Source organism: Triturus cristatus, chromosome 2_1 (genome assembly GCF_964204655.1).
Source record: "Triturus cristatus chromosome 2_1, aTriCri1.1, whole genome shotgun sequence".
Classification (NCBI taxonomy): Eukaryota; Metazoa; Chordata; class Amphibia; order Caudata; family Salamandridae; genus Triturus; species Triturus cristatus.
Window position 1 is genome coordinate 523931009 of NC_140581.1, and position 26951 is coordinate 523957959.

The 26951-nt window shown below is 40.1% G+C and overlaps 1 long non-coding RNA gene across 1 annotated transcript in view; it reads left to right on the plus strand.

Moving 5' to 3' along the window:
* The window catches only part of LOC146865595 (uncharacterized), a 117178-nt gene that overhangs the window by 13689 nt on the left and 76538 nt on the right, over positions 1-26951 (plus strand). The window contains exons 3-4 of the long non-coding RNA XR_014970328.1: positions 20261-20351; positions 26563-26656. This is a non-coding gene — a long non-coding RNA (uncharacterized LOC146865595). The remainder of the gene's footprint in view (positions 1-20260; positions 20352-26562; positions 26657-26951) is intronic.

Genomic DNA, 26951 nt, shown 5'->3' on the forward strand with positions numbered 1-26951 from the left:
CAAATATGATATGCATGTTACAATCACCACGGGGCCGGAATGATTGTTTAACCTCTATTACTACTTATACCATAAATCAACATACATATGTGACATACATGCTATCATCAATTAGATGGATTAGATAGATCTTTCCTTTTTAAGCAATAACTTTTACATACATGTATTACAACTTCTATTTCCATGACCAGGTTTATAGGAATAGCAATATTTCTTTACCTTTGTTAAAATCGGTTTTGGTCAAAGAAATGCTTTTTAGTTTCTTTAATTTTTCTCTTTCATAAATTTAACACATTATTGAATATGCCAATGCAATTAATATCACTCTCCTAATTGATTACGCCAGTGCAATTTTAATCAGAGATGGTGATCCCACCGAAATGTGCACGTCAGGCTACAAATAAGCCGTACAATCGGCATTGCGCCACAGGCCCTGGATCCATTCGGGCCAGTGCACGTCCAGCCTCAGTAAGTACGAGAAGCTGGAAGGTTCTGGCAGCGGCCTCTAAGACTATCGTTAGCATTTACCCCCACCTCTTAGTTCCCTTTCAGCATTACTGATCATTTGATGGTCAATGCCCTCCTGCATGAGTTTTGCCCTAATTATTTCTTTTTTAATTTTAAAAACCACACAATAGAAACTTGTTTAATCATTATCCCGTCTTTATTTGCACTTTTAGATGCGTAATTCATAATCTGTTAAAACTGCCTCTCAATTCACAAGGGTAACCCAGACTGTCATTACGCTTGGTGAGCCACTTGTAATACAATGTTGCCACGTGTCGATTGACCTTTCTGAATGTTGCCTTAACTTTCCACATTGCCAGAGGCCATGCACAGCAGGTACGGTTTAAATTTATTTGAAACGTGTAAATTGTAGAAGAACCTGTAGACCCTTTCGAGAACCGAGTACTTTTCCTGTACTCCTTTACCGTTTTTTAGACAGTTAGAAGCCAACAGATACTAGTTGCATGCCTCATGAGCTAATATGTTGCCATGCTGTAATTAACTACGTGACCCGTCGCTTTGATTTTGCCGACGGCAATAACCAACACAAATGAATTAAAGATTGACGGTTCTTAACCCCCGCTTTCATTTAATTTTTCATTTAGAAGTGATATAACCACATTTGATTTGTGATTTCTGCCTTTTAAATATTTAGGGATTTGAACAATGTTCTTCACGATCCACCTCTTAAGTAAGAAGGCCCACAAGCTCCAGACAGCTTATGATGAGCCATACCACAAATGACCTGATTATGAGCGAACACTATACTTGTTTAGAGTACCAGGGGCAGTCTGAAACTATCTCTGCCAGAAAACTAGCTTTGTCAGAATGCCAGTCATGCCCTGTTCCCAATGTTCAAATTAAAAAGTTTGTCAATACACCAAATATCATCTCCCCTCATGAGCAAAACCAGAAAAAGGTGTAAGAGGTCAGAAAGTACCTCACGTAAGCATCACCAAAGGAACTGCTGGTTGGTACTCAGCAGTTTGCTCACGCTATCATCTTTGGTAACTTTCATGACCGTAAAGAAAGAAAAAAGATGGTGCCCTAGTTTTTAAGAGGTGAAGAAAAGGAAAAAAGAGAGAACTGGAAAGTGGAAACAGAATGCAGTGTCAATGCTTATGTCATTCTTAACCAATTGGACCCCGTGATGTGAAAGAAGAAAATTGCTTATCCAAGCTAAAATGAGTTGTGACTCACTTGCAGTTATACATACTTTATTGATCGCAGTGATCACACTCAGGTTAAAAGAACGGCATGTGTTAGACCATTTCAGTTAGAAAGGACGACATGTTTCATTGCCACTTATTTTCGGCAATTTCATCAGGGCTTGGGGACCGGTCTCTACCTCACCAATACTTCAAGCACAATCTGTGGTGATTGACAAACAATAAAAGAAAGATGGTGCCAAACATTTAAACACATATTAAAATGATGGTTTACTGGCAATATTGCTGAGACATTAATGCATGCAAATGTACAAGGTAATGGCATAATTACCCAGTGGTTCCTAACAGAGCTTGTTCCAGAAACACACTGTTAGGGGAGCACGCACAAATTTTAACCACGCAACCCCTGCAGAAAATTGCAAGTAGCAGTCGCCGATCATCAACTTGTGGATATATATAGATCAACACTCATTTTAATTGATGTGCGCTGACAATGTGTCCAGAGGGTCACCCGTATTCACCCTATAATCCGTGAGTGCCCACCTCACATCCGTTGGCATGTACTGATAGGGAATGTTCCAAACCTCGCAGCCTCACAATGCATTTGTAACTGTACTGTGTACTACTACACTCTATGGTGAACTGCCAATTGTATTGCCACAGCGCTCCATGGTACTTAACCGTGACCGGCGGTGCCAAGCTGTTAAGTTACCATTATCGGACTGCCCCACTCCGCACATACGCGGTACCCTACCCTTACTGCACAAATGGTCGTCTCTGCCGTAGACTCATCCAGGACGCTGAGAGTGCTCGTGCGCTCCTTTATGAGTGAGAAACGCGTCCCGGAATGACAGTGGAAAGCCCGCCCCCTGACCTCAGTCAACATTCACGTTCAACCCGTAGTGTGAGACAGGAGGAAGGTGCGAATCCTGCTAACACACGGGTGCCATCTTGGAGGGGTAGTTTTTACATACAAAAGGTGCCTGGATTGTAACGTTTCGATTCCTTTCTCGTTTTTTCTCAAGATTTCAATATTTCGTAAAGCCTTCTTCTTTTTTTACATGTAAAAGACTGTTGTACACATGATATATTTTACAAGGAAGTAGACGCATTTGCCTAAATAAAGTGTATCGACTTGGGCAGTTATGTGAGTGTCTGATGTAATATACAGGCATTGAAACACCTGTACTTATTAAGAAAGAGAGAAATATGTATATCTCTATCGAGTTGATATACCGGGCAATAACTAAGAAGGATTAGATTGACCACCACACCCTGATACCCATATAGGTCCCTAGGTGTCCTGTGTGGTGTGCCCTAAGCGAGTAGTCAGGAGAGAAGGTGTGGTATGGTCACCTCATGAGCAAAACCAGAAAAAGGTGTAAGAGGTCAGAAAGTACCTCACGTAAGCATCACCAAAGGAACTGCTGGTTGGTACTCAGCAGTTTGCTCACTCGATCATCTTTGGTAACTTTCATGACCGTAAAATAAGAAAAAAGATGGTGCCCTAGTTTTTAAGAGGTGAAGAAAAGGAAAAAAGAGAGAACTGGAAAGTGGAAACAGAATGCAGTGTCAATGCTTATGTCATTCTTAACCAATTGGACCCCGTGATGTGAAAGAAGAAAATTGCTTATCCAAGCTAAAATGAGTTGTGACTCACTTGCAGTTATACATACTTTATTGATCGCAGTGATCACACTCAGGTTAAAAGAACGGCATGTGTTAGACCATTTCAGTTAGAAAGGACGACATGTTTCATTGCCACTTATTTTCGGCAATTTCATCAGGGCTTGGGGACCGGTCTCTACCTCACCAATACTTCAAGCACAATCTGTGGTGATTGACAAACAATAAAAGAAAGATGGTGCCAAACATTTAAACACATATTAAAATGATGGTTTACTGGCAATATTGCTGAGACATTAATGCATGCAAATGTACAAGGTAATGGCATAATTACCCAGTGGTTCCTAACAGAGCTTGTTCCAGAAACACACTGTTAGGGGAGCACGCACAAATTTTAACCACGCAACCCCTGCAGAAAATTGCAAGTAGCAGTCGCCGATCATCAACTTGTGGATATATATAGATCAACACTCATTTTAATTGATGTGCGCTGACAATGTGTCCAGAGGGTCACCCGTATTCACCCTATAATCCGTGAGTGCCCACCTCACATCCGTTGGCATGTACTGATAGGGAATGTTCCAAACCTCGCAGCCTCACAATGCATTTGTAACTGTACTGTGTACTACTACACTCTATGGTGAACTGCCAATTGTATTGCCACAGCGCTCCATGGTACTGAACTGTGACCGGCGGTGCCAAGCTGTTAAGTGACCATTATCGGACTGCCCCACTCCGCACATACGCGGTACCCTACCCTTACTGCACAAATGGTCGTCTCTGCCGTAGACTCATCCAGGACGCTGAGAGTGCTCGTGCGCTCCTTTATGAGTGAGAAACGCGTCCCGGAATGACAGTGGAAAGCCCGCCCCCTGACCTCAGTCAACATTCACGTTCAACCCGTAGTGTGAGACAGGAGGAAGGTGCGAATCCTGCTCACACACGGGTGCCATCTTGGAGGGGTAGTTTTTACATACAAAAGGTGCCTGGATTGTAACGTTTCGATTCCTTTCTCGTTTTTTCTCAAGATTTCAATATTTCGTAAAGCCTTCTTCTTTTTTTACATGTAAAAGACTGTTGTACACATGATATATTTTACAAGGAAGTAGACGCATTTGCCTAAATAAAGTGTATCGACTTGGGCAGTTATGTGAGTGTCTGATGTAATATACAGGCATTGAAACACCTGTACTTATTAAGAAAGAGAGAAATATGTATATCTCTATCGAGTTGATATACCGGGCAATAACTAAGAAGGATTAGATTGACCACCACACCCTGATACCCATATAGGTCCCTAGGTGTCCTGTGTGGTGTGCCCTAAGCGAGTAGTCAGGAGAGAAGGTGTGGTATGGTGTAACGTCGCACACAGTGCCTTTCCTGATCCTCCCTCTAGTGCAGTACCTGCAATGACATAAATGCACGAATGCGGTGTATCTCATAATTCTCCCATGGTCATAGTTTAGACACTCAGCTCTGAGTGTAGACTAACACAGACACCAGCAGACGTGTATTGGTGTACACCCACACCCTGCCCACCATGTATTAGAGCCTCTGTTATAATTTTGATGGGGACAACATCCTGTCCTTCTCAGACATACTCTATATGGTATGGACATATATCCAAACTAATCTTACCATAGCCCGTCACATGCCAGTGTCTCAGGTGTGCCCAAACGGGAGAGGTTCCTTTCTGACCACCTTATTCCACTCAATGCAATCATCCAAGCCTATTTGATCCACCTTTTCCATAAAAATCCAACGTGCCTCCTTCCTGATCAGTATGTCTTCAGCGCTATGCATGTCTCCCACTACTCTCTCCAACACCGCCCATTTCAGATCCCTGAAATTATGTTTTTGCTCTTTCTAATACCAGACCAGTCGTGTAGTCAATTTCCCTGCCTTAACGGTGCTAATGTTCTTGTATCCTCACCTTCACTTTGCGGGACGTGAGGCCAATGTAATGCAATTTACACGCACAAGTAAATCTGTAAATGACATTTGTGTTGTTACAGTTGCTGAATTTATTTTGGTGCCAGATTCTGCTGTCCGTCAACTGGACATTTTTGGGCGCCTGAGTGAGATCACACACTGTACAACTCCCACATGGGAAGTGCCCTAATGGAATACCTGATTCTCTTTTATGTTGGGTCGGGCGGGTGTGGAAAAGCCGGTCTCTTAAGTTTGGTGCTATTCTAAACTCAAACCTTGGGGAAGAGAATTTTTGTCTGACTAGTGTCCAGAAATGTCCAGTGCTTTCTAATAATCTGTCTAATTTTGGTAGAGAGTGGGTCACAAGTAGAGACCACCAGTAGACAGGCCTCATTGTGTCTCTCATTTCTTTCTAGCAACGCCTAACGAGGGGTGTTGAGCGCTCTTTAGGGTGCCCGTTTGACCACCGTTGGATAGGCTCTGTTTTCAAAACTTTTCATCAGGTCCTCAGATTATTCCATGTACGTTTGTCGATGTACAGTTCCTTCGGTACCTGAAAAACTGCCCCACGGGAAGATTATCCAGCAAGGCCCTTGGGTGGAAGGAACGATAATGTTACAATGAGTTCCCATCAGTAGATTTTTGATGGACAGTAGTGTGGAATTTGTTGTTAACTGCAGCAATGTCCAGATCTAAATAGACAGCCGAATGCCTACTGATGGTCCATGTAAAATGGAGGTAGCTGTCTGCCTCATTTAGCCATCTAAGGAAGTCATGCAGTTTGTCCGCTGGCCCAGTCCAGATGCACAACACATCGTCAATAAACCTCTTCCAAAGAGAGATGTTCTTTTGGGAGGGGTTGGAGACATGATGAATAAAGTTCTCCTCAAATTGACCAACGTAAATACAGGCCAGACTGGGTGCAAAGGTGGCCCCCATGGAGGTCCCGGAGACCTGGAGATATAGTTGGTTCTTATAGACCAAAAAGTTAAGTGTAAGTGCCAACTCAACACCCTGCAACACAAAGGACGGTGGTATATCGTAAAACCACTCCCGCGCCCCAAGTGCCCTCGCTGCTGCCACCAGCGTGGCATCTTGGAGAACGCTGGTATACAGGGATTCAATATCGATTGTCACCAAAAATTGGTGTCTGGATCTTAGTCTACAGGGTCCAGGATATTGAGGATGTCATTTGTATTCTGGACAAACGAGGGTTGATTAATGACTGATTCCCTCAAGAAAAAGTCAGCGAACTGTGAGAGCGATTCAGTAATGACGGGATCCCCGAAACAATTGGGCAACCCAGGGGTGGGCGTTGTGCCTTATGAATCTTCGGCAAGATATAAAATGCCGGGGTCCTTGTCTTTGGCTTCATCAAGAATTCAGCTTCCTTGTGGGTAATCCACTTCTTCTCTTTGGCATCCGCCACCATAGCCCTGATAAAGCTTATGATGAGCCACAGCCCTGGAGTCACTATGTTGTGGCTGGATTTGTGGCTTCCATTAATGCTTTTGTCCCTGTTGCTCCACTTGTAACATGGTCGTCTGCTCGTGCTGATTACAGTTTACTCCCCGTCTCCCACTGATCCCTGCTGGCCACCTCAAAACTTCAATTCTGCTATCTGTTCTTCTCATTTACCAATCCCGATCACCGCCGTCTGCTTGGGCTGTTAACTGTTTACCGCCGTCTCCTGCTGCTCCCTGCTGGCCACCTCAATGGGGGAACCACCTTTACAACGCAACTTTTACAACGCTATGCTATTACAACGCATTTTTTACAACGCAAAAACTTTTACAACGCATGCTTTTACAACGCATGCTATTATATGGTAAGTACTTTTACAACGCATATACCTTTACAACGCATTATTTGAAAATGCCTTTACAACGCATGCATTTACAACGCATGCATTTACAACGCAAGATGTTATATGGTAAGTACTTTTACAACGCATATACTATTACAACGCATTTTTTAATATTGGTATTTTAATTAAAATAAATATATATCGTATAATTATTTGTTATAAAAAAAATTGTATTTGAAATAAAGTGAGTTGTTTATCAAAATATTAATACTTTAGTATTTTGTCTAGTAGAAATGTTTTGTTGGATAGTTTAATTAATACTTGAGTATTTTAATATTAATACTTGAGTATTTTGTCTAGTAGGAATGTTTTGTTGGATAGTTAAATTAATACTTGAGTATTTTAATATTAATTCTTGATACTTAATACTTGAGTATTTTGTTTACTAGGAATGTTTTGTTGGATAGTTAAATTAATACTTGAGTATTTCTGAAAATGGAATGATTGTTTTTATATTTAATTTGATACATATTACAGTGAATAGTGAGTATTTTTAAAGTTAAATAAATAATTGAGAATTATTCTAAATTGAAAGAGTATTTAATATATTTTTTCTAAAAAATAAGAGTGAGTAAATAAATTTTAATAGTTGAGTATTTTTTAAATATTAAAGTGTATTTCTTAAATTAATTTAGTTCATTGGTTTTTTCAAATTAAGAAACAGCATATTTTAAATTTAATTTATTTAAAGTTTGTGAGTACTTTTTAAAAATATTAATACTACAGTATCTATCAAAAATTTAAGAAATAAGATATGTAAATACTAAAGTATTTATAAGTTGAAAAAATAGAGAACATTGTTTTTAAAAAAAGGAAGAGTACTTTTGGATTATTTATTATAAAAATTAGATAAATTTATTAAAAATAATTAAAAATATAATAATATTTGAAATATTAAAAGAGTAATAAAAAATGCATTTTAAAAACAGTAATAGTTTAAAACAAAAAAAAAAAATAATTACTTACTTTTTTAAAATAATTCCCACGCTTTTCCATTGAAGTCTATGAGTGTCTTTGTCCTTTATTTATTTTGGCAGCATCAGAATATACAACCCGCGGAACAAGAAAAGAAGGATCAGAAAGTGAAGAAAGAGAAAGTTTTGAAAGGAAAAGACAATAGAGTCGAGGTAAGGAACATATTTAGTGAATTTACATTTAATTAGTTATAAATTTGAAAGTTAAATAACTATTTAAAAAATAATGACAGGAAACAATTTTTGTTTTCACATTTTTTATTTATTGAAAAATCATGAAAAAATAAACCATATTTTTAATGAATTTTGCAATGTAAGTAACATTTTTGAAACAAAATATAAATATTTTATTAACATTTATAAACATTTATTTACAGGTTAGTTAAATAAAGTAGTCCGCTTTAAATTTAGATGCACGCGATGACGTAATGACGTGAGCGTCGACGTAATACGCCATTTTGCAGAGCATCGGAGGAGGAAGCAGCAGGAAGCTGATCTGCGGCCAGGTAGGAAATATTTTCATTTGTAATTGTAGAATAAACCTTTAAAAGGGATACATATATAGTGAGGAAAGAATAAGGGGAGGTTGCGGGAAAACTAATTGATTACTTAATTGTTTTTAAACATGTCCACATTAATGTCATTAATGTATGCCTATGTCGGGTCGCTAAAATTTATTTATTTTGTTTAAAAAAGTATGTAACTGTTAAAAAAATAAAAGTTACTGTTCAGAAAGTTGATTTGTTTATTTAGGAAGTAACAAAAGTAATGTCGATCTTCATTTCGAACTGCAAAAAAGTTGCGTACTTTCAAATTTTGAAAAATAACAATTGTTATAAAAATGATGATTAAGCTGCAAAGTGCATTTCGGAATATGGTTTGAATTGTAGATTTTACATATGTTTCATTTTTGGAGATTAGTTTTGAAGGTAATTAAATTGGATTTTTTCGGTAATTTAATTAATGGAGTTCCGATGTCGAACAATAGTTCAAATACTATGGGACAGTAAATTTGTAGACATTGGTAGTTTTTGCTTGAAATGAAGATTTGTTTTAAAAAAAAATAACCCGACTTGTTTGTTTGAAAAATTTTTTAGAAAATACCTTGGTATGCCAATTGTAATTTGAAAATTAGTAAAATTTAAAGCAAAGCAGGAAAGTAAGTAATTACATTATTTTAAAAAGAAAGAATGTTAGAAAGATTTTTCAGGTAGTCTATAGCCACACACAACGAAAATTGTTGTAGAATTGCCAATAGTCTCTCAGACATTTCCCTTGTTTTGACTGTTACTCGTGGGTTTAGACTACCTGCGAGTGTTTGGGCTATTCTCATTTCTTGGAAACTTTGCTCCTTCTTCAAAGTTTCCAAAAATGAGTAGAAGTTAGGATGTGGTTTACCAATTGTATGGTTGAAGGAGTTATGCCATCCCTCAATGGCATTGTTTGTTTTTGCTTCTCCCTCTAAACAACTCGTGTAGCAGTTCCACCACTCCACATGGAATCGTGGCTTCCTCCTGCGACCCGATCTGCTTAGGTGTCCAATCCATGTGTCCTCAAAATAATTTAGAATGGGTGCCAATTTTTCTTCGTTACTCGTATAATAAACAGATTCTATAATTGCAGTGTAGTACTCGTCCACACTATCGGGAGGAACAAAACAAAGTGCAGTTAATTTTTTTAGTTCAAATTGTAGTTTGCTATCCCGAGAATATTCTGCAACTAGGGATGTTTTCTGTAATTTACGCCAAAATGCCTGCGAAAAATGGAAAAAACATCCCTGAATTTGGGTATCCGTGTACGTTTTAGTGATCACATTGATCATACTCAATTCAAAATCAATAATTATTTTTCGAGGACTTGAAGATGTTTTACTTTTAATCACTGATAAAAGTTCAGTGTATGTTGCAGAAGTCTTATCAGGTAGCAAACTATAAACTAAGGGAATTACACTATTGTTAATTTTAGCATGTATAGTGTAAATTTGAGTGAAAGGATGGGGTGTACTTTTAAACGTCCCATCCATCATCCAAATTTCACTAGTTTCTAACTTAGCAAGGTTACGTGGGGTACTAAAAATTAAAATACGTTTCTGAGGGTTTTCGTTGTCATGCAGAAGGAAAGGTTCATCAGAAAAAGAAATAGAAAGATCATGAGGAATTCTAATGTCAGAGAAAGTATGTGGTGTAGATAATTGAATGTTACTTGCCTGCTTTTGTCTCTGAATAATTCTTCTCAAATTAGGTATTATAGGCATGTTACTAGCAACATGACTGGGGACATGCTGTGCAACCTCTCTTAAAATTGATCCTGTGGAATCATTGGAGGTGCTTGCAATAGCTTTCATCTCGTTTATTGTTTCTCTAATTTCTACATCCATTGCAGAGGCAGAGTGGTTATGTTCTGTGGTTTTCACAACCAAATTATCAACAGTAACCGCTCTGCCACTGCAATGGGTAGTGTAGTATTGCACACACCTCCAATGATTTCTAGTTAAACTTATTCTTTCCTTACTATATATGTATCCACCATGGTTTAACAAATTTTTGCCCTTCCTGGATTTAATAAAGTTGGCAGCTCCCAGGCTAGACATTATCTGAAAAGAGGAGAAAAGACGCAAAAATTAGCCTGAATAAATTTATGATTTACCTAAAACATAACATTTACACCATCCTAAACATTCCCTACTGCTGCACCTTCCTGGAGTTAGAATAGTAAATTGCACCCCTACACCCTCCAACACTTTCCCTACTGATGCACCTTCCTGGAGTTAGAATAGTAAATTGCACCCCTACACCATCCAACACTTTCCCTACTGATGCACCTTCCTGGAGTTAGAATAGTAAATTGCACCCCAACACCAGCCAACACATTCCCTACTGATGCACCTTCCTGGAGTTAGAATAGTAAATTGCACCCCTACACCATCCAACACTTTCCCTACTGCTGCACCTTCCTGGAGTTAGAATAGTAAATTGCACCCCTACACCATCAAACACATTCCATACTGATGCACCTTCCTGGAGTTAGAATAGTAAATTGCACCCCTACATCATCCAACACTTTCCCTACTGATGCACCTTCCTGGAGTTAGAATAGTAAATTGCACCCCAACACCATCCAACACTTTCCCTACTGCTGCACCTTCCTGGAGTTAGAATAGTAAATTGCACCCCTGCACCATCCAACACTTTCCCTACTGCTGCACCTTCCTGGAGTTAGAATAGTAAATTGCACCCCTACACCATCAAACACATTCCATACTGATGCACCTTCCTGGAGTTAGAATAGTAAATTGCACCCCTACATCATCCAACACTTTCCCTACTGATGCACCTTCCTTGAGTTAGAATAGTAAATTGCACCCCAACAACATCCAACACTTTCCCTACTGCTGCACCTTCCTGGAGTTACAATAGTAAATTGCACCCCAACACCATCCAACACATTCCCTACTGATGCACCTTCCTGGAGTTAGAATAGTAAATTGCACCCCTACACCAGCCAACACTTTCCCTACTGATGCACCTTCCTGGAGTTAGAATAGTAAATTGCACCCCTACACCATCCAACACTTTCCCTACTGCTGCACCTTCCTGGAGTTAGAATAGTAAATTGCACCCCTACACCATCAAACACATTCCCTACTGATGCACCTTCCTGGAGTTAGAATAGTAAATTGCACCCCAACACTATCCAACACATTCCCTACTGCTGCACCTTCCTGGAGTTAGAATAGTAAATTGCACCCCTACACCCTCCAACACTTTCCCTACTGCTGCACCTTCCTGGAGTTAGAATAGTAAATTGCACCCCTACACCATCCAACACTTTCCCTACTGATGCACCTTCCTGGAGTTACAATAGTAAATTGCACCCCAACACCATCCAACACATTCCCTACTGCTGCACCTTCCTGGAGTTAGAATAGTAAATTGCACCCCTACACCATCCAACACTTTCCCTACTGCTGCACCTTCCTGGAGTTAGAATACTAAATTGCACCCCTACACCCTCCAACACATTCCCTACTGCTGCACCTTCCTGGAGTTAGAATAGTAAATTGCACCCCAACACCCTCCAACACTTTCCCTACTGCTGCACCTTCCTGGAGTTAGAATAGTAAATTGCACCCCTACACCATCCAACACATTCCCTACTGATGCACCTTCCTGGAGTTAGAATAGTAAATTGCACCCCAACACCATCCAACACATTCCCTACTGATGCACCTTCCTGGAGTTAGAATAGTAAATTGTTAGCCCTACACCATCCAACACTTTCCCTACTGATGCACCTTCCTGGAGTTAGAATAGTAATTGTTACCCCTACAGCATGGTACATATTTAGAACTGGTGCACCTTAGAATGTTGGATAAAATTACCTTTTTATTTCGAATTTGCTTTTCTTGCTGACTTTTCTTAATTGGGAATGGCGTGTAGGCAGCAGTAGACACTTATGAGGTGATTGGATTTGGAATGGAAAAATAAATGTCTGGAAAAGTGAAGAAAGAAAAGAATGAGAAAACTGAACGATGTTGAGAAATGCGATTTTACAATAATTTTTGTAAACTTGTATATTTGTTATAAGTTGCAGTAGAGAAGACTTTCCCTAATGCTACACCATCCTTTAGTCATGAAATAAAATTCTGAATTCTGCAAATGTAACCATAATTAAATTGTTTTTTTTTTCAACATTAGCAATGAGATAGCTAGTCTAATATATTGAAGGTTAAGAAACCATCATGAAAATCAATACCTTGTTTTGTAGAACTTGCTTTTCTGGATGAGGCTTCGGAGGATGATTTGGTCTGTTGGTTCTAGATTTAATGTGTGTGGTGGAAAGAATCTTTCTGTAAGGAATCAAATTGTTGTCTTTTGAAAAAAAAGAGGATAAAAAAAAAATTAACGTTGGTTTGAAATTTAAAATCTGAGTATATTTAAATAAATAATGACATACAATATAACTAATACTACATGACACTGTACTAACCAATGCACCTTCCTGTAGTTGAAATAGAGATATGTACCCCTACACTATAAAAAAATCTCCCTAATGTTGCACCTTCCTGGAGAAGAAATAGTATATTGTTACTCTAAACTATCCATTATTTTACTAATTTGGTACGTTAGAGGAGTAATAATTGCAAAAAGAAGGTTTAAAAATGTATAGTAAAAATAATACTGAAAAGGTAACATACCTTTTTCTGTTATTGCTTGTTTTCGTGCCTTTAAGCTAATGCTTGCAGCAGGATAAACTTTTTTTTTGGTACAGATGTACTCTGTGGAAAAAAAAACTTGAATAAATTAATGTTCCTTAGCCAACGTTGGTTGTTAAAAAAATAAATTTTAACAACAATTTGATATATGACAAAGGAGTATGAGTAACAATTGGTGAAAGAAAACATATTACACATTTAATGCATTTTTCGCAAAAAAAAAAAGGTTAATCCGATACTATCACTAAATTACTATAATGCAGAATATTCGAGGACTTTGAATAGAAATAGTTGCCCTAGTAATATGAATCGCTTTTTCAGATGTAGTACCCAACTGAAGTCTTATTAGTAATTGTTACTCCTGCATCATGCTATTTTTTCGTTTATGATGTAGTGAGATTGAGGTTTAAAAACAAAACACCATTGCCATACATCACTTTAGGTAATTTTTAAAAATATGTTTTACAATTAAAACCATTACAAATAAATTACATTTACCTTCACAATTTTATATGTCAGTCGTTTACGTGGTGGTGATGCTCAATTAGGTACACCTGTTGTTGAATCTCAATATATTCCGAGTTTCTGTTTTTGGAAAATAAAATACTTGTTTTAAGTTGGTGTGTATTTTTAGTGATAATAAATTAGAAACAGTACATTTTAAAAGTTATTATTAAGAATTTAATTTAAATTTTTTTTGGGGTTAAGAAAATATATTTTCCTCAAAACCAACGTTTAAAATTATTATAATGACTTACTAGTAGTTGCTCTATTGTAATGCTTTTACGAATGAATTCCGTGCTCTCTCTGAGGAGGTCGCAGTGGAGGTGACAGAGGGTCAGCTTTTCACGTCTGGTCTCTCTGCTAGTTGATAATCAACTGAGTGCAAAATGGTGTCTTCCTTGTATTTATAAGTTTTACTCTGTGTCACTATTAATTTTTTTAAAAACTGCGTTCATTGTGTTTTTTTAAATGCTTTGTTTTACTGTGGAAAATGATAATTTAAAAATGCTTTTTAAAAAATATTGTTTTCATTCATTTGCTCCGTTTTGGCATCCATTTTGGAACATGTCTTGTGGTATTGTTTACATAGCAACTGTGGTAGGACAAGTTTTACAAGTGAGATGGTTAAAATGGCGCCTATGTGTATGTGTGTTTTACTCTGTTTACTTACTTTCCGATTTATTCATGATAAAAATTGTGTTAGTACTGTTGTTTTAACTATCGTTCTTTTTGTTAATCTTTGAAATGTGTGAAAACGGAATTTATTTGGGGATTTTGAGTATTCATTTTAATACTTGAGTATTAATTTTAATACTCGAGTACTAATTTGGTTAAGCATTTCAGTAGATTTACGCTCAGTTGTTCTCCACATTTTAATACACTTCCCCACCCTAAAACCCCTAATTTCCCTGCATCCCGTGCCAGATTTTATTGTACTTTTAATTTAATAAAAAAAAAAAATCGCGTTGTAATGGTATGCGTTGTAATAGATTTCGTTGTAACAGCACTTTTCAGTATTTTAATAGGTTTTGCGTTGTAAGAGTATTCGTTGTAAAGTAATGCGTTGTAGTAGTACTTGCGGTGTAAAAAATGCGTTGTAAAGGTATGCGTTGTAATAGCATGCGTTGTAACGTCATACATCCCCTCAATGCGTCAAAGTTTGCCTACTCTTCTTTAGTCGTTTGTCAATTCCTTGCTCACTCGGATCACGGACGTCCGCTGGGGTTATTTGCTGTTTGACTCTCTGCTCGCCCTCTGGCCACCTTAACCTCAAACCCTACTTTTTAATTATCTTATAAGATTTTACCTGAGTACAGAAGGACAGTTAACCAGAGAAATGAAAGCATAGGCATAACCTCCTCTGCTGCTGGTTTACATCTTGGAATGTGCATATTGTCATTATCCCCACACACTTGGTCTGGGCGAACATCATGGAGTGGACATGTGGACATCATCCCACACACTTGGTTCAAGATTTCTCCCCTTAACACCATTCTTGTTCCTCTGATAAGTCACTCCCATCGGCCAATAGACACACTTTCATAATGGATTTAAGTCCTGATCCTTCAGGTTCCAATGCATTCATTATCAACTACCCACCCAACCTATTGAAAAATGCCGCCAAAAAACACAAACATCACATACTCAGGGCTAGGCCCGAAACGCTAATCTCGGACGTCTACTTTTGTTCAAACAACGGTAGTAAAGTTAATGACCTTATTTTCTACACTAGGAAAAGAGCATGTTGGCCACAAATCTTCCACTCTATGTTCCTAATATCAGGTAGTAGAAAAACACCTCATGGTCTCGAACTAACAATAGCGCCCTCGTCCACGCTCAACGCCAATGCCACCATCACCCTTTATAACAATGGTATCATCCTAATTCAAGCTCCCAATGCCAATCTAGTTAAGATAGCCATTTTCTTCCCGCTACTCAAAAACGCGGTTTTGGTGAACCCCAATGACACCTGCACTCACCCTACCATCACCCGGGATGTTACCAGTCCCCCCCCACCTCTTTGGGAAGGCCCTCACTCTATCTAAATCACTCTTTGCCGTTAGATGATCACAGAGCGGCTCTGTCCTCTATTGGCGTCCCCCAACCCCCTAGACCCCGACTCAAAAGGTGAGCGACTCTTCGGGCTCACTCATCGCACAGCTAACCAGTCCGATTCTATCTGTTCCTCGATCTGAGACATCCCCGTGTGACCTACTATCATTGCCTTCAACGAATGATCCCTCTTCCCCCATCCCTCTCCCCACAACCATACTATGCTGAAGGCTGGGCAAATGCCCTCCTCCTACCTTGATGGGTCAAACCCACTCATTCATGTTTGGACTGTTCCTGACTCTCAGCTCAGTGGGCATACCATCCTTGTTAATGCTACAACTTCGATATCCAAAGGCCATGGAGCTCAGCTAATCCCTAATGATCAACTCCCTCCCCAGGAACTACTCACCATCACCCTGGACCCCACGGGTCTACACCAAAGCCCCCGTCTCCGCTCGCTTTCCCAACACACCCCTTACCGCTTACAGATGTGGTTGCGCACCTGCATGATATATCTCTCCAGTTGTACCGCCTCACTACTGAACTACATGATCTGAAAGCCCTCTCAAATGATCTTTTCCCCATGATCAGCACCTCCCTCACCTCTGCAAATCTGCCGATATACCCCCCTAGGGTTAGAGATTGCATGGTCCAGCCTTTAGCCCCCTCTGTCTCGAAAACCATGCCCCTACCTAATGCGCCCTCCCGCCCCCGAAGATTTGAGACCTACCTGGCGTCCAAGGATCTCAATGACCTTCACAACTCATACTCTAATAGCTCCAACTCCAACATGATCCCGCCGAAAAAAATACAAACCATCCATTCTAACCCGAACAGAGAACCTCCTCACAAGATTAGAGCCATCAATAAAGACAACCTCTCGAGAGTGAAAGTCATCCAGACTCTTTCCCCTATAAATCCGTTACGGCTTAAATGTGTTCTACTCAATTGCAGGTCAGCCAGTAAACGCCTCCGATATCTTCGACCTCATCCAACACAATGACTTAGACATTATCATCCTCACTGAAACTTGGCTAAATCCCGCCTCCACTCCTATCCTAGACCTCCTAGTACCTCCCACTCACGACATAATTAGACTAGACGGAGCTCGGAAGCTGGGTGGTGACCTAGCTTGTATTCACAGGAACACACTCTAGATTTCTCTCATGGAGTCCTCTTCGCCTTCTTCCTGTGAATATCTGTCTCAGCATCTCAAGTAATAACCTGCCGGTTTGCAAACTTCACACTTTTTATCACCCCCTGGGAGAAAATCTCCCCTTCATCGAACAACTAATGGAAATCATCTCTGGCAATGTCGACTCAGCCATGTTCCAAATCTTCCTTGGTGACTTCAACCTTCACTGGACCAACCCCAATGACCTTGCGGTAACTTGCCTTAAATCATTCTTAAATAATCAAGATCTGATTCAGCACTGTGACCAACCAACTCATAATAAAGGAGAAGCTCTAGACCTCATTATCTCGAAAAGGCAGATCATCACTCTTGATACCATTACCCCTTGCGATTGGTCCGACTACCACTGCTTCCTCTTTTATATTAACAGGGAGGTGTCGATGACGAAGGGTCAACCAACGAAATCAAAGACCCGGAAAAGGGACCTCAGATCAATAAACTCAGTTGAATTAGCAGTCCACTGTAAATCTACCCTCTCCTCCCTAGCTGACCTGGGTGAGATTCAGCTACTCACCGACTCATACAACTCTACCATCTCCAACATCTTGGATTACAATGCACCACTCCAACAAAAAAAATGCCTCAACAAAAATATCCAAACCGTGGTACAATGACAATTTAAACACGGAACACCGCAACCTCAGTTGAACGTTCCTGGAGAGCCAAACACTCCTCGGACCAACTAAAACACCTTAGAGAGGTTAGAAGTTTCTACAACAAACAAATCAAATGCGCTAAAGCTGACTACTTCAGACACCAACTTGATCAAGCTGCTAACCTTCCTAAGAAACTTTTCGAATTAGTCAAACAGCAATCTGTGGTAGGTCCAAACTTCTCTGACTCTGGAGACAGCCCACCCTCATGCGACGATCTTGCTGCTTTCTTTATTGAGAAATCAAGACTAATATCCTCAGATCTCTCCTCTAAGAAGGCTCTTCTGCCATCCCCAGGGTCCGCACCTCCCCATGACCTCTTAGAAAAATGCAATCCTATTAGCATGAACACTAAGAACAACACGTCATGGGGCAACTTTACTCCACTCAGTGAAAAAGACATTAACAAGATTCTCCAGAATATCAACCCATCTAACCACTTCAATGACCCATTGCCCTCGGCCATCTTCAAAGAAATTAAGACTGTACTAATCCCCACCTGGACAAGGATTGTAAACTTTTCTCAATCACAAGGCACGATCCCTGACTGCCTAAAAGCAGCTCAGGTGTCACCTATACTAAATAAAACCAACGCAGATAAATATGACCTCAGTAACTTCCGCCCTATTTCCAACATTCTCACATTAGCCAAACTCCTAGAAAAATACGTACAATCCCAACTTAGTGCTCACATAGAGAACTTAAAACTCCTAGACCAGAATCAATCAGGCTTTCGGAAGGGGCACAGTACTGAATCAGCTCTCACTCGCGTTATGGATGACATCTTAAAAATGCTTGACCAAAATGATTCATGCCTCCTAATAATCCTTGACCTTTCCTCCGCATTTGACACGGTTAATCATGACAACCTCCTATCCATTCTGAAGAATAGGATGGGTTTCTCTGGTCGGGTGCTACAATGGTTCTCATCCTTCCTCCACCACAGATCACAAAGAGTCAAGGCAAACCACTCCCTCTCCCAGCCCTCTCCAGTATTCATGGGTGTCCCCCAAGGGTCAGCCCTATCTCCTATCCTCTTCAACCTTTTCTTGGAACCATTAGCTAATTCTCTATATTCCACGAACATACTTTTCCATATGTATGCGGATGATACGCAACTTTATCTGAAAATCTCATCCCCGGATGACATCATTTCACTCAACACTACCCTAATGTCTACACAAAATTGGTTAACTGAGAACCATCTCCTGCTCAACACCTCCAAAACTGAATTCCTTCTCATCTCGCCTCAGAACCATTTCCAAAGCTAGACCTTTGGCTACATCACCTCACTGCTTTCAACTGCACCCCTCTCATCAAAGACTATGCCAAATCCCTCGGAATCACCCTTGACAAGCACCTGAATATGAAAAATCACATCAGCAATGTGTATAAGGGAGCTAATCACTTGATGAGGACACTTCCTTCCACAAACCGATTTCAAGCAGGTGGTCCAAGCGCTCGTCTTACCGAGGCTTGACAATGGCAGTACTATGCTCTGCGGCCTTCACAAATACACCCTGGCTCCACTAAGGGCATCTCTGAATGCTGCGGCTGGATTGGTGACTGGTACCAAACGAAATGTACACATATCTCCAGTCCTAAAATCTCTTAAATGGTTGCCTACGAAGCTCGAATTCAGTTAAATATTGCCGTTCTGGCGCACAAAGCTCTGCATCGCAAAACCCCCATGTGCCTAGCACAAAAGCTTGAACTATCTTGTGTTGGTAGAGCCTCAAGAAGTGCTAACACTTTCCTCCTGAAACCACTCATTCTTAGCATAAAGAAAACTTCTCTGGCGCTGCCCCAAAGATATGGAACTCTCTTTCACCGGAAATACGCAGAATCTCCTCAACAACTGGCTTCAAACTGGAAGCCAAAAGATTCCTAATGAATAAATTCTTACCTTAAATGGGCTTGCTCACCTGCTCGAAGCCATTGATCCTACAACCATTGCACCGACATTTGAGGCTGCTCTTCCTTACCACATAGTGTGTCTCCCCGCGTAGCCTGCTATATACCTGTCTACTGTATTACTCTCCCTGTCTAATTTGCCTTGTAATTATGCGATTTTTCCTGTTTTTGTATTCTTACTTGATGTAGACATTGCTTTTATGTCCTTCCTTACATCCTTTTTGTAAAGCGCTCTGATATCCTTCGGGATCTTGTTCGTGCTATATAAAACTTTATAAATAAATAAATAGACTCACATAGAGACTTCATCCTTGAGAAATAATCCCTCACTCCGCAAGCTTTAGTGATCGAGCACACTGAGAACGATAAATACATTGATTCTCCCACCACCAAGTGAGTCCAAAACACCCTATCAAAAAGACATACATCTCGGCATTTGTAAAAAGAATAACATTTGTAACTATACATTTGTCTGTCATTTGTAGATTGACTGTAGTCCCTTTTGTCCTACTCGCCTTTGAGAGACGTAATAACTGCACTGTTTAACGACAGTGGTGGTAACTGACTATAGCTTCTGAATCTGAACTTAAATGAAACCTTTAGAATATGGTGTCAATACGAGGGATACTAAATTCATTATATCTCCCAACAGCTTGCCCACACCTGGTGACAGCCTTATGATGTACCCCCATACCTATTGTCACACACCTCTCAGATTGTAGGACTGTTGCCACAATCCTTTGGTAAGTCAAAATACCATATTTTAAACATTTTTATCATAACATCAAACCTTCAAGTTAATTTACACATGATTCTGTCATTTTAGGTGTCTCCTACATTATTCCTTCTTGATGACGACCCTTTTCTAAATAATTTTGTATTGTGGGTTAAAATATTGACAATTTCCACAGTGGGCTGTTTTTAAATTTGATTGAAGATTTCAACACTCTTACCTTGAGTGTTGTATGTTACAGCATAAGGTACCTACCAGTCACATGTATATGTTGTGTTCATGACCGAAACCTGAACATACCCTGACTCTGTTTTTGAATTAGGGCAGGCTTGCCCTCTTGGATATAAGATCTTCCATAAACCTAGAGCCTCTGGCAGAGGAGGGGGGGGGTCGGCATATTGTTTAAAGACAGCTGGAATTTTGTCCCTATGGAGGTCGACACGGTGGAGGGATTTGAGCTTTTGTGATTTTTTTAAAAGACACCAAGGGACACCTACTATATGGTTTAGTCTGTTATAGACCCCCTGGCCCTGTTAATATGCTTCATCTGCAGGCATTGATTGCTGTTATTGACAATATGGCCCTTACGCACTCAAGACTGCTTATAGTTGGAGATTTTAATATGTGGTTCAATGGGAATTTGGACATGGGATATTCTAACCTTCTCCAATCTTGTGAAAACCTTGGTCTCCGTCAAGGGGTAACGGAGCCTACACATAAAGGGGGGCACATGTTGGATTTAATTTTTAGTGAGGATAGTGCCACTGGGCATATAAGGGTACTTCCGGTGGATTGGACTGACCATTTTTTGGTTAAATTCCTGACGTATACTCCTAGTCAAGAAGTTCCCACTAATAGGGAAGTTAGGAGTTTTTTAAATAGTGACTGGAAGAGGGCATTAAAAAAGACAACGTGCTCTTCAACGTTCACCATCAATAAGGATTTAGATGTAGCCAGAACAGTGGAGGAGAACTATGTAGAATTCTGTAGTCAGATCATGGCAACTGTCAATTAAATTGCCCCTTTGAAAGTCTGCAAAAATAGAGGCAGACCTTCGGCCAGATGGTTTGATGAAAATTTGAAAAATCTGAAATTGAGGTGTAAACAGGCCAAAAGAAAATGGCGAAAGCCCTATACAGACGATGATAAGAATGCATGGAAAATGGCCATATCCATTTATAAAAAAGCAATCTTCTCTGCTAAAACAGAATACTTTGCAGAAACTATTCTGAAATCATCTAACAAATCTAAATGTGTTTTTAGATTGGTTGAAGAGATTAGTAATCCAAAGTGCCTACAAAATAAGACTCTGCCAACTCAAGGTCTTTGCAATAGTTTGGCAATCTTCTTTGAGGAGAAGATTAGTACCATCATAAATGGGCTTAAAACAACTATCCCAGTCGTAGCAGAAAGTTGGACCAGTGGAATAACAACAACCTCGTCCACAGATGTAGGAAAAATGTCCTATGCAGAGCTGGGTGCTGGTACTGTGCATCCGAGCACTCTGGACCATTTCAAACTTATACCAGAGGAGGATTTTGGTGGGTTGGCTCTGGGTATCTCTTCCGGGTCCCACTGGATCCTCTTCCTCATAAAATCTGGAAGGAATATGCTTCTGATCTGTTTCCTAATCTTAGACAGATTTGTAACTATTCACTTTCCAGTGGGGATGTGCCATCTAGCTGGAAACAGGCTGTGGTTACACTTCTCCTGAAGAAGGCTACTCTTGATCCAGCCCGCCCAGAAAGTTATTGACCAATATCCCTCCTACCTTACCCTGTGAAAATCCTTGAACGCTGGGTCAGCAGATCTCTGTCTGTGTTCTTAGAAAGTAACAACAAGTTAGCGGACGTTCAATTTGGCTTCCGCCCAGAACACGGTACAAAATCTGCTATGATGACCGTGATGGACAATCTTCGCTTGTTGGCAGACAATGGACAGTCGGCTATATTAATATTGCTCGACTTGTCTGCCGCTTTCGACATGGTCGACCATAGTATTTTGCTGACCCGCCTTGAGGAGGTTGGAGTGGTAGGTACTGCCCTGGGCTGGTTCCGCTCCTATCTTTCTGGTAGGCGTCAGGCAGTGACCCTTCCGCCATTTTAATCTGTATTTATTAATATCGGCCATGGTGTCCCCCAAGCGTCTGCCATAAGTCCGATTATGTTTAACATCTATCTTAGTCCTTTGATATATATACTGCAGGCTCACAATGTGAAGCTGATAAACTATGCTGATGACACTCAGATTATTCTGTCCTTGGATGGCACCCAACCTTCAGCGCTGGAGGATTTTCATACTTGTATGCGTGATACTGCGCATTGGCTACGGCTGAATTTTCTACAATTCAATTCTGAGAAAACCGAAATCATGCACTGCGCAGTAGGGAAGGTTCCTTTACCTCTCCCTCATAATTGGCCATTAGGTACTTCTTCCCCCTTGGTTCCGGCCAAAACGGTCCGTAATCTGGGAGTTCTGTTTAGTGCTAATTTGTCCCTGGAGGCACAGGTGAACAAAACGGCGGGTGCTGTTTTGTTCTTATTAGAGCCTTGAGAAAGATCCTCCCACTGCTGCCGGCCTCTGCCAGAGTATTAGTAGTGCAGGGTGCTATTTTAAGTCGCCTTGACTATTGTAATGCTCTGCTGCTGGATTCTCCTAAATATCTGATCTAGCGTTTGCAACGTGTTCAAAATATGGCGCAAGATTAGCTCTGGCTAAACCTCGAGACTTTTGTGCCTCAAAATGTTTGGCCGAACTACACTGACTTCCAGTGTTGCAAAGAGTACTGTTTAAGTCCTTGTGTATAATGTTCAAGGCCTTGCATGGGTTTGGTCCAAAACCACTGCAAGAAAAAGTACTTTGGTATATTCCTACTCGACATCTCCGTTCTTCTTCGGCCTTTCAGGCGAAGGTTCCTAGGTTCAACGTGGTCAGACTGGGTGGACGAGCCTTCAGCGTTGCTGCTACAAGGCTGTGGAATGAATTGCCACCCGGTATTAGACAATGTAATTCCCTGTTGCTGTTTAGAAAAAGGATTAAGACCTGGTTGTTCCCTAGAATTTGATTTTGCCCTCTGAGTACTGTCCAATCCTTCTGCCTGCCTAATGATTAATACTGCTCTGTAGTTACGTAATGCAGCACCAGGGTACCCCTGGGGTGTTTGTTGCGCTTAATAAATATCATATACAATACAATACAATACAATTAGCATTATGTATAGCACTATTTGTTCACCTCATCACTTTCACTGCACCATCACTAAATAGGAGCACTTTGTCTAAATTTGATACTGGGAATTGTCAAACCAAGTCCTTGTTTTGAAACAGGATTACTTGTGAAACATGAAATGCACACATCACAAAATAAACCTTACTAGTTGAAGGTTTCTTGTAAATACTGCCATGGAAGCCAAGAGCTACACTTCCCCCATAGGGACTATTTGCATTGATAATAATTGTCCTAACTAGGTGCCCGGGTTACTGGATTGCCCCCTTTTTTCTAGAACAAGTGCTTTGATTTGTAGCATTAAATCTACTAAAGCCATGGAAGTAGTAGGCCACTTACAGATCAGATCCAGTTTATCCTTTAGTTCGTCTCCAACACCTGGTAAAATCAGCAGTATCATCTTCATCTGTATAGGCCGTTTGGGGTCCAGTTGGGGAAAATGATTACTACAACTCATAAGTTGCCTGTTGTCTGATTCGAGGGTTGATAATTGAGTATGTGCTGTTTGTGCAATATGTTGTTTGGCAAAAGATTCTAAAAGTGGGTGAGAAACAGATTCCAGTTTGGATACCAAGGGCTTTGATTTTATATGGGGGATGTCACCCATGTTAGAAAGTCCTTTGTCCCATAATAAAGCACAAAGGCAATCTTTGGAGAATCACCAGTAAATTAATAAGGATAGGCTAGGAAGTGCAAATGACATTGCACTACAAATTACTAGAATTGATGTGGATTTCCTCAGAATTTCTCCAGCAGAGCTAAATTACTCAAAATAGGATTTCTTTTGATTCCGATTCCTGGAGCACTGCTTCTTAAAGTTGTAGTGACACTTCCTAAGGCTATTGTCGCTATGGTTCGGGAGAAAGAGGTGAAAGTCGAAAGTGTAAAGGACACTTGATTGATCCGATTTAACAAAATTGTCCTGTCTAATCAAACTGTTTTTAGGTATTCATATATCTAGATAATGTCCTGTTTTGTCGGTTGAAGAGGGTTTTCAGACAGGTTGATGGGCCTGGCAAACTGTCAGGTTCCAGGTAAGAAGACTTTCAGAAAGCCCGTGCATTCCCTGATGTATGCAAATTGACCAATGGCCACTACCCACTCGTTATAGCTATCTGGGGAAGACAGGTAGATGAAACACCAGACTGTGAAGAAGCCCTCATAGGCCAGTATACCAGGAGGGGTCCCAGGACACCACTGCAAACTAGACTGGACAAGAGCTGAGGGGAACAAATGAGAGAGAAAGAATACCCTGAGGTATCACAGACAAAAGCAAAAACACTATCAAAGCAATTAATGAGTTTTGGATTTTGGTGGGCAATCAGTGGACCACTGTTAACTGAAACATAGGTGATCCCTAAGCTGGTCTCCGAGACTCAGGAATGGTTTCTGTTGAATCAGGGTTCAGCTGCAGCACATGTGGTATGGGATTCTTATAAGGCATATCACAGGGCCTGCCTTACAGTGGAATGTATAAAATCTGCTCAGGGCAGGTAGGTCAGGATTCAATAGCATTAGGAAGTCATTGAGAAGTTCGCCCTACAAGCTCTCAGGCAGAAGGTAACAGCAAAGAAAGGGTAAGCTGAATGACCCACCATAACAAGAGCACAGTGGAGCATCTTGGTAAAAGATGTGAGGAGCGAAAACTTAAAAACTAAATATGGGAAAAAGGCTGGGGCAATCCTTTGATGGAAGACTAAGGGCCTGATTTAGATCTGGGAGGACGGGTTACTCCATCACAGTGGTGGCAGATCACTGCTTATCACTACTATTGATATAGCTAATACCTATGAGCTACATCTTCCTATTCACATGATGGATGCCGTCAAAGTCTTTGGCTCTGTAAATTAGGTAGATTTATGGGAGATTCTGTGAAGGATTGGGCTGGGCTAAAAAGGTATTGGAGCTATTAGAATGGGGTATTATAATCCAATAGGAAGTGTCTTGGTAAACAGTGAACACACTGAAGATATTGATATTAAGTGAGGAACAGATAGAGCTGCCCTCTTTCGCTCTGTATTATTTCACCCTCATACTGAACCCCTAGTGTGCAAAATGCATGAAACACATCAGAGAATCTGTTTCAAATATAGATAGTTTGAGAAAAAAATAGCGTTCTATGCTCATGGTCTTGCATTTTCACAAGCAAAGGTAAAAAGAAATAATATCAGATTTCTTGAAAATTACAAAATATCAAAAACAATAATTTTGAATTGCAACTATATTAGCCCCATGGCTAGAGAAGAGATTTGGTATGTAGGTCTCACTACTGTTCATACAATAGAAATGCTGTCTTAAATCAATATAAAAAGGGTTACTGGTGAAGTTACAGATCCACTTAAGACAGACCGATATCCCACCCACTTTTATTGGGATCATCAATGTCCTTAAGAGTATGGGTTTATCCTTGAATCTATCCCTCTACACTTTGATAAGCAGGAAATATAAAAGGTACAAGCTTAAGTAAACTCTTCCTTCTGGGAAGTCAAGTGCTACGGATTTTTATAGAGGAAATTTGCTCAATATGGAAGGATAGCTGGGCTTCATCAAATGTTCAGATATGCTACTGGGCTTTTAAGGTTAAGCAGTTCAGAAGACTCATTACTTGGTCGAGTGAGGAAGTCCCCAAGAATTGGTTGCTAGGTAATCATAGGCCATTCTTCCTGGAGAGGATCATCCCACAAATTATTAAAATACAGTTTATTTAAAATGGTGAATATAGGAGTATTTAAGGTATGTTTTGGGTAAGCCTTATTAAGAATATTGCAATGACTCTGAGACTCTATAGGTTCCAAGCTATGATTGAAGGATTGACTTAGCACTCCCCTGTTTCTGAGGAAAATTCTGTCATGAGTGCCCAGGATGGCGATAGGTGGCAGGAACTCAATTAGATGTAAGTTGTATCAGTTAGTCAAATGTATGAGGAATGTTACAAGTCGATTCGCTGCCTCTTTTCTTTTGAATGGCAAGTAAATCAGGGATTTGTATTATCAAAGGAGATCTGCTGATGGAAGTGGAAGAATGAAAGTTCAGAGATTCAAGTGCAGTATGGAGGGAGTGGTTGCCGGAAACCTCAGGAACTAATCTATGGCAAGTGTCTTTTTTTATTAATCCATACAATAATTATCCCTGCTGCATTAAAAGGCTTTACTGTTTCATGATTTCTGAACTGTACCTGTCACTGAAGAGGCTCAGCAAAAAAACAACCAAAAGCCCAGTGTGGTGCCCCTAATGTGCAATGGAGAAGACAGGTGATGTCCATATGTTTTGAGCTTAAGCCATATGGGTCTGATTTGAGTAGGATCATTGGCATAATTTATCACAAGAAAAATATGGTGGAGACTGTAGTTATAAGATAAGTAAAGGACAGAGTAAATCACAATCC